The sequence below is a fragment of the Sus scrofa genome, chromosome 3 (assembly GCF_054392235.1).
Source record: "Sus scrofa isolate SSC_HxYL_T2T_F1_AM1 chromosome 3, Sscrofa_HxYL_maternal_Yorkshire_Landrace_v2.0, whole genome shotgun sequence".
In the NCBI taxonomy this organism is placed as follows: Eukaryota; Metazoa; Chordata; class Mammalia; order Artiodactyla; family Suidae; genus Sus; species Sus scrofa.
The window spans coordinates 75,328,644-75,338,601 of NC_139385.1; the positions used below are offsets into that span (position 1 = coordinate 75,328,644).

General features: G+C 36.4%; 1 pseudogene; it reads right to left on the bottom strand.

Moving 5' to 3' along the window:
- Positions 1 to 4,568: 4,568 nt before the first annotated feature.
- On the bottom strand, positions 4,569 to 4,682 carry LOC146404716 (U6 spliceosomal RNA; annotated as a pseudogene).
- Between the last annotated feature and the right edge of the window lie 5,276 nt (positions 4,683 to 9,958).

The following is a 9,958-nucleotide window of genomic DNA, read 5'->3' on the forward strand; positions in this document are numbered from 1 at the left end:
TTCGTTCTCAAATTTTCTCAAAACTTCCCCAAAAATATTTGAGGTGTCCATGCTTTCAGAATTTAAAGATTTAACATCTGAAGGGGCACCGAGTCCTTTCATTATGCTGTTGGAGCAAAAAGATAATGAAATTTAAACTACTACTATTGACTTAATTTCATTTGTATTCATAACACAGTGAAATATTTAAGTTCTGCAATACACATTATGTAGAAGAAAAGAGGGAGAATAAATTATATATATGTGTGTATATATATCTTTATATATATATTACTACAAACCTGGTCAGACTTGCAAAGAGTATTTTTCTGTTTCTTCCTAAAATCACAATGCCTTAAACATACTAACTGTTCGATTAATACATGACAACAATAAAAGCAATAATGAGACCCATATAGAAAAATTTATCTCTGTTGTTTTTAGCATGTTGAGAAGTGTGGAATATTTACAACTTGCTCTGTTTCAAACTGTTACAAATTATCATGTGCTAAACCTATTAACACTTGTATTTTGTTTAACTCTTACAACAGTCCCATGAATTATTTATTATTTACATATTTTACAAAAAAGTAAATCTAAGCCATTGATTGCTTTGGCTATTTGGGGTCTTTTGGGTTTCCATAAAAATTTTAAAATGGTTTGTTATAGCTCTGCGAAAAATGTCATTGGTAGTTAGATAGGGAATATGCTGAACTATACATTGCCTTGGGTAGTATAGCCATTTTTGACAATGTTGATTCTTTTAATCCAAGAACGTGGTATTTCTTTCCATCTTTTTGGTCATCTTCAATTTCCTTCATAACTGTCTTATAGCTTTCAGAGTACAGGTCTTTTTTCTTTAGGTATGTTTATTCCCAGGCATTTTGTTCTCTTTGATGTGACTATAAATGGGACTGTTTCCTTAATTTCTCTTTCTGATCTTTTGGTGTTGGTTTATAGGAGTGAAAGTTATTTCTGTGTATTAATTTTGTATTCTGAAACTTTACCAAATTCATTGATGATCTCTAGTAATTTTCTGAAAGTATCTTTAGGAATTTCCATGTACAGTATTACATCTGCAAATAATGACAGTTTTACTTCTTTTCCAATTTAGATTCCTTTGACTTCTTTTTCTTCTCTGATTGCTGTAGCTAGGACTGCCAAAGCTATTTTGAATAAAAATGATGAGAATGGACATTCTTGTCTTATTCCTGATCTTATCAGGAAAGTTTTCCATCTTTTCAATATTGAAAACGATGTTAGCTCTGTGTTTGTCATATATGGTCTGTATTATGTTGAGGTAGTTTCCTTCTATGACCACTTTCTGAAGAGTATTTTTTTTTATTTTTTTAATAAAAAATGGGTATTGAATTTTGTCAAAAACTTTTTCTGCATCTATTGAGAGGATCATATGGGGTTTTTTATGATTTTTATTTTTCAGTAATGGTTGGTTTATAGTGTTATCTCAATTTCTACTGTACAGCAAAGTAGCCCAGTCATACATATATACATATACTATTTTTCTGACATTATCCTCCATCATGTTCCATCATAAATGACTGGAGGTTATTAATGTGGTGTATCACATTGTTTGATTTGCATTTATTGAAAAACCCTTGCATCCCTGGCATAAATCCCACTTGATCATGTTGTTTGATCCTTTTAATGTATTGTGGGATTTTGTTTGCTAATATTTTGTTAGATTTTTGTGTCTATGTTTACCAATGTTGTTGGTCTGTAATTTTCTTTTTTTGTGTATGTGGTGTCTTTGGTTTTGCTACCAGGTGATGGTGGCCTCATAGATTGTGTTTGGAAGTGTTCTTTCCTCTGCAAATTTTTAGAAGAGTTTCAGAAGGATAGGTGTTAACTCCTCTAAATATTTGTTAGAATTTGCCTGTGAAGCTGTCTGGTCCTGGACTTTTGTTTATCGGAAATTTTTAAATCACAGTTTCAATTTCAGGACTTGTGATTGGTCTATTCATATTTTCTGCTTCTGTCTGGCTAAGTCTTGGAAGGTTGTACCTTTCCAAGAATTTGTCCATTTCTTCTAGATTGTCCTTTTGTTTATTGTTAATCTTCTTTCTTGGTTTCTTTCATCCAGGATACCATCAGTCAGTCCCATTACCATCTGAAAGGTGAGTTCAATAGCAACAACTTTTACCTATTAACTTGCTTTATTCAAAAGTTTCTTCACTACAGAGCTTTACAAGCATACAAATGCATTCCTAATATGACATTTCTCAAAGTCACAGTGAGTGGATTTTTTTTCATATTATCCTTGTATATATGTTCACACATAGGTGATCCACTGGTACTTGGTAATCTCATGCCATCTTTTTAATTTCTATTAGCTTTTATATTTTTTCTTCTATAAAAGAAAGAAATTTTGACATATCAGCTTCATTTAAATAAGCCACTCATGTCTATTTTTCAATAAATAACTTCTAAGCATTTATCAGTCTAAATTATAAACAGTTTGGACTTCCCTGATATTCAGTGGATTAAGGACCCAGCATTGTCATTGCTTTGGCTTAGGTCGCTGCTCTGGTAGAGGTTCAACTCCTGTCCTAGGAAATTTTGCATGCGGCAGCTGTGGCCATAAATAAATAAATAAGAAACAGTTTATCCCCCTGGGCGTGAATCTCTCTTTGGCTCTTTTGATCAAACTGCAATATATCAGATGTTATATAGATGGTAGGATGGAATACAGAGAAAAATAATTATTCTCTTGTAAAATAACTGAGTCTATGGTTTTCAAATAAAGCAGAAAGAGCATCATCCTCTAGCTGGAATGTGGCTGCTACTGCTGTCTGGTGAAAGTGGTGGCGGTGGGGAGTCAGAATATTCAGTGTCAATCAAGTTATCTCAAATACCCACATGAGAGTTTTGGGGTTAAATTTTTCCCTATTAATAGCTACATTTTTATTCAAAACCTGACAAAGATCTGAATTATGTCTGCGCTTTTTCATCAGAGAGACCATTTGCTTCATATCCAACTCTTAATTGTATATCCCCAATACCTAAAAGAAATATAAGATATTTTTAAGAGTAGTTGTAGAAACTTCCCGGTTCTTTGACCAGGATTTGAACCAGGATTTTATAACTTGTCTCTGTCGTTGTCTTGCTTTGTATTTTCGAGTTCAGCTAGAAGAAACAACCCATCTTATTGTCATTAATTCTTCATACCCTTCCACAACTCCATCTAAAAACATGTCCTTTGCCTTCAATAGATATATCTTTCCCAGGAACAAAAAGCCATAACTTAATAATTCTTTTACTCTTAAGTGTTACAGACTGCTAGTGTTCCAATCTCTACCACCAACTAGACTACCGCTACCTTCAACCCAGCCAGGTCAAATAAATAATCTCAACTCCCATTATTTTTCCCGAAATTATTGTTTTCTTTCGCATGGTTGTATCTTTCTTTCTTTTGATTTTTTTAGTGGAATATAATTGATTTATAATGTTGTTTTAAATTCAGGTGTACGGAAAGTGATTCAGATATATTCCTATTTTCCCCAAACCATTTTGATATCAGTTATTACACTTTTCCAGGTTTGTAGCAGCAAATGCCATAATCTTCTACAGCTCTATTAGGTAAGGGGTTTATTACAGTTATGTTACAGATTTTCTAGTACTGCAGATGCTAGATGACAGGAGCAGGGTAAAAAAAGGTGTTCATTAAAACAAGACTCTTCTAAACAAAAAACCCGCAGTCACTTCTGTTCATTGACAACACCCATGCCACTTAATCACCTCCAAAGAGTCAGTCCTGGTGCCTGTGGCTGTCCCTTCTTATTTTTGGCTTCCTCTTTCCAAGATCTATATGGTGTCTTTGATTAGTGGAATTTAGGTCACCCACAAATGCCATGCTTGAATTTTTAGCTTTCTAACCTCTAAAGGGTAGGAAGATACACTAAAGGGGATTTAGAATTGCCTTTGAATAAGCCAATCTAGGAGGTAAAGTGCTTTGCAAGTTGAAGTCTGTCAATCATGCTATATTTAAATTAATAAGTATTATCGAAATAAATTGAACTCTTTAAGAAGCCTTTCCAATACCACACTTGGTTACATTTAATTTATTGCTATTCTAAATGAGGCTTATTTTTTTAAACAAAAAAAAAAGGAAGTATAGTTGACTCACAATGTTGTGCCAATTTCTGCTATACAGCAGAGTGATATCCCTTTTCTTTTCTTTTCTTTTTTTTTTTTTTTTTTTTTTTTTTTTTGTCTTTTGTCTTTTCAGGGCTGCACCCGTGGCATATGGAGGTTCCCAGGCTAGGGGTCGAATTGGAGCTACAGCTGCCAGCCTACACCACAGCCATAGCAACACCAGATCCGAGTGGCATCTGCAACCTTCACCACAGCTCATGGCAATGCCAGATCCTTAACCCACTGAGTGAGACCAGGGATCAAACCCACAACCTCATGGTTCCTAGTCAGATTTGTTTCCGCTGAACCACAACAGGAATTCTTTCGTTCCTTTTCTTATATTATCTTCTATCATGGTCTATCCCAAGAGACTGGATACAGTTTCCTGTGCTATACAATAGGATCTCATTGCTTATCCATTCTAAATGTAATGGTTTAAAAATATGGAATACTTCGCAAGTTTGCACGTCATCCTTGTGCAGGGGCCATGTTAATCTTCTCTGTATCGTTCCTTGTTCCAATTTCAGTATATGTGCTATTGAAGTGAGCACTAGGTTTTATTTTTATTATTTTCCAACACTTCTGTATGTGTAATTCTGGCATTTTCCTTTGCCCCTCTGCATCAATATAAACTCTTTAAAGTGATGGACTTTTTTTTACTCCCCATGGAACTCTCAAGGTCATGTTCATGTTAGGAGGAGCATGGCTATGACTTCAGGCATCTAAGTTGACATCCTGACTCATTTATGTTAGTAAGTGTGTCATCTTGAGTCAGTACTCACTTCTCTGATTTTAGACTTTTTTCCCTACAAAGTGGTAATTTTAAATAAGATAATATTTTTAAAGCAATTAGTGCAGTCATAAGAATTATGAAATATTAGCTGCTCTGCCAGACGGTGGGTTGGTAAAGAATAAAAATACATTTGTTTTAGATTTCATTATTTCTTTTTGCCCTATTCCTATGCCATTTCCATATTTCTCACGTTATATATACTATTAATATATATTATATATATATAAAACATTACTTGGAATAATTGAGAGATACCTTACTTAAGTGGTAGGTTTTGTTTGAGTAAACCCTAAACTGTTTAATTGTTCATAGAGAGGAAGGTAATATAACCTTTTATTTGTGAGGATTTAAAGAAAATACACCATTCTTCTGAGAGAGTGGTCACCCAGAAAGAAAAGCAGCTGACTATTTTCCAAGTGTGAAAGGAGCAGACACAGGCATGAATTCTGATCCAGTATATGGACTCAGATAGCTGAACCTGGGGAGTTCCCACTGTGGTGCATTGGGATTACTGGTGCCTCCGCAGTACTAGACTCAGGTTTAATACCCAGCCTGGCACAGTGGGTTAAAGGATCTGCAACTGCCTACCTACATCGCAACTGTGGCTCAGAGATGATCCCTGGCCAGGGAATTCCATATGCCTTGGGGTGGTGAAAAAAAAAAAAAAAAGGCGGGAGGGAGGGGAAAAGAGCCTTGATCTTGGGAACCCAAAGAAAGATGACCTTGCACTGGGGGATGGGAGGATCCTTCTCCCTTGAAAACTGCCTTTCTGCCACAAAGATCTGAAGGAGTGGAAATACTACCAGAGCAGAGAGCTCACATGATAGACCCATCAGACTAAAGTAACAATCATCAGTTGTGACATATTCCAGCAATGGGAAACCAGCAACCTAGACTCAAGCATGCTAAAACTCCTCCAGACTGAAAAATTCCCTAGAATTCTCTGACCATTAAATAGAAAGGAAGGAAGTAGCTGAAGTTCCTGATATGAAACAGGTGGGAGATGAAACAGTTGATTTGAAAAGATAAGAATGTGAATGTGCTGATAACCTTCAAGCCTGGGGAGCAATTCATACCATTCACTTGCACTTAAGATGCTTTTATTTCTCTTCCAGAATTTCTGTTTCATTGCCAATAAATATATGGACTTCAAGTGCATTGTCAAATGTAGAGGGGTAATGCTAAGTAAAATGTTGTAATTCTCCGATGTTCTGCAATGCTTTCTGCTTTTTTTTTCTTTTGAGGAGGATGGGGTAAATTCACTTATATTGGGACAAGTCATTTATTCTGCAACTGTTCTTTTTAACATCTTTCTAACAGAAGCCTATGGCTATTTCTCTGTGTATTACAGTTATTGGAAACATTTTAGAAATATCAGTAAAATCAAAGTACTAGCATCTAGCACTTTTGGGTAATTGATGGAGTTGGGTGGTTTCACAAAATAAATAAATAAATAAATAAAACAAAATAAAAGGCCATGGACAGTTTTCAGAGTCCAAGCAAGCTGTGGAAGAAACCATGAGAGATCTTAAAACCTTAATGAACTTGATATGCAAAATTAAGACATTGCTTCCTTCTCAGACTCAATGGATTGTCTAGTGGATTCGCATAGATAGATAAGTCATTTGTAAATGTCTATTTATTCATTGATCTCTCTCCCCTGGTCTGAACTCAGAGCTTATTGCTTGCATTGTTCATTAGGTGAAATGCATTCTTAGTGCTTTGAGACACTGTGTTATAAAACCTTGATTGCTTCTCTCCTAATACAATAAATTATGGGAAGAAGGTGAGTACCTGCATCAGAAAGCTAAATTTGGGGAAAACAAATTATAATGCATTTTCCATTGTAGCAGTCCACTACATAGGGATGTAAAAAAGCAATGCCACAATCCTGTGGTCCTCAAGCTTCAGTTGTGATAATTGTCCCTGTAATGCCCACTGATTCCTCTTTCCTCGTTCTTGCCTCTTGTGTGACATAGATTTTGGCTAAGAAGTTCTCCTCCAGCTCTTTCTTCTTAGATTTATTAAGTGGCAGGTTTCTTTGTTGCCATTTCATGGTTTAATCCCGATCTAAGCCAAGATTCTACACTGAGAGAGTCTTTTCATCAGTGAGATACTCTTTTTCCTATTATTTATCTACTATCTGTGAATATAATTTACTGATTATTTTTAAACAATGAAAATGCAAATAGAGTGACATCCTCCAGATAGGAGGTTGAATTGCTGGGTATTTTTTTTTTTAATTTATGTACATTTCTTTTCTTATATTATCTTCATCATGGTCTATCCCAAGAAATGGATATAGTTCCTTGTGCTATACAGTAGGACATCGTTGATTATCCATTCTATGTGTAATAGTTTGCATCTACTGGACCCAAATTCCCAGTCCATCACACTCCCTCCTCTTCCTCATTGGCCCCACAAGTTTTCTCTATGTCTGTGAGTCTGTAGATAGGTTTATTTGTGCCACATTTTAGATTCTGCATATAAGTGATACCATATGGTATTTGTCTTCTTTCTGACTTACTTCACTTATTATGATGATCTCTAGTTGCATCCATGTTGCTGCAAATAGCATTATTTCATTCTTTTTTATGGCTGAGTATATTCTATTGTGTATATACACCACATTTTCTTAATCCATTCATTTGTCAAGGGATATTTAGCTTGTTTCCATGTGTTGGCTATTGTGATTTGTGCTGAAGTGAACATAGGAGTGCATGTATTTTCTGAATTATAACTTTGCCCAGATATATACCCAGGAGTGAGATTGCTGGATCATGTGCAGTTTGATATTTTGTTTTCTGGGGAACGTCCATGTTTTTTTTTCCATAGAGCTTGTACCAGTTTACGTTCCTACCAACAGTTTAGGAAGGTTCCCTTTTCTCCACACCCTTTCCAGCATTTGTTATTTGTAGACTTGCTAATGACAGCCCTGACTTATGTGAAGTAGTACCTTATTGTAGTTTTGATCTGTATTTCTCTAATAATTTCATCTAGATACTCTTGATACTGCTATTAGAGCAATTAGAGCTGATCCTGCCAGAATCATTCTCTGCCTTCTGAGTTCAAAACAAGTTTGTGACTCCCCTTTTCTATCTCCCAGTGTGGTAGTTAAGGGAGATTAAAGTCAGAAGTAAGAATTAACCAAAATGTGAAAGGCCTATTATTACACACAGTTGCATCCTTTGTTCTATGAACCTACCTACTTAAGGGAGATGGTGTCCTTTTCTCAATACATGAAAAATCATCATGTCACCCCATCTTAAATATTTTCTTTCCATTTTGACCCCTGTAAAACTTAACCTTTATTCTTAGTTGTTTTTTTTTTTTCCCAGCTGAACATTTTGAATGAGGACCTGTATTTGCTGTCTCCACTCTCTGTCCCACTGACCCCTAAAATGTCTGTCTCTTCCGTTCTGACTGATTCCCAATGAGAAATAGATGCACTCTTAAGTTAGGATGATTTAAGGGACTCTACTTAAAATGGGAATATTTCCAAGAGATTGTGCAATACCCTGCTGTTAGTATTATATGAGCTATAAGGAATCACCATTAGGCCTCAGGGAGGGGCAGTTATTGGGGCCCAGAAAGAGAGTCATGTAGAGAGCCCATGTTGAGAGAGGTGGCAGTTTTGGACCATCCCATACAGCATAGACTCACAGAGGGGGAACAGAGAAACAAACATATTGATCCCTCTCTCCCCTTCCTTCTGGTCTCCTATTGGTGCTTCCCATTGGACAAACCCAATAGAAGCCAAACAGCCAGAGAATACGTGGATGACATATACAGGTCAACTTTTTGAGACAAGAGACATGCAAAGAAGGGAGGTGAGACGTAGGGATGAGGATGGAAAGACACCAGGCATATTTACCTCAGTATTACATTGGAACTACACTTACATAAAGTCAAGCCCTCTCTAATGTTCAAAGTCAATGGCCTATTTTCATTTACATAGCACCTACTTGCCTCTTTTTATCTAGATCTCATGAATCTCCTTACCTTGATCTTTCTCAAAACTTTATCTTGCTTTTAATTTTCCATCCACATGCATACAGGTCCTTTTCCTGGCACCCTCATTCATTTTTTCCTGCAACTCTTTTTTTATTAAAGTTGATTTGCAATACTGCGCCAGTTTCTGTCATACAACAATGTGACCCAGTCATATGTATGTGTGTGTGTGTGTGTGTGTGTGTGTACTATACATTCCCTTTCTTATATTATCTTCCATCTTGGTATATCCTGAGAAACTAGATATAGTTCCCTGTGCCTCTGTGTTATTTAATGGGACCTCATTGCTTATCCATTCTAAATGTGATACTTCACATCTTCTAACCCCAAACTCCCAGCCCCATCAATTTTCCACCATACCCTTTAGGTCTTCCTCTCTATTTCCATGGCATGCCTCTGGCATGCCTCTTGAATATAATCCATCCACCAAATCTTCCAACAACACTAACACCAGGCTTGTCCTACTACGAAACAACCCTTGTTGTGACATTTCCCCTAAAATTAGTTGAGAGCCTCTTTTTGCCCACAGGATAAACTCCAAACAGAATCCTTTCTTAGTCCAGCCCCTGCTGAATTTTCCTCCCTCAACTTCTACTCTCTTCTCCCATACCCTGTGGTCAGCCAGACTATTTCAAATTCTCTAAGCATGTTCATGCCACTAAGATGTGAAAATACTGCTTATTCTGCCTCTTCCCAAGAAGAATGGATCCCTCCCTCTGCTGTATTCCAGGACAACTTCCATAATTCCAAATTTTCTTCAGGAGCACTTTGCCTGGATTTCTACTTTGGTGATGACCAGATCAGCTATAATCATTTCTCCCTGTTAAAACGTGCCTCAGGTGGGAATACTGCTTCACTTATCTTTGTACCACTGACATTTATCAAAGGGTCTGGCAAATGGAAAGTCTCCCAGAATACTTGATAAATGAATGAGAAATGACTGGCTTGATGTATTACCTGCTACTTTGTGCCCAAAGAGCTCTTCTCTTGTGGATCAACAAGTGTGTTCATATACGGTAAGAA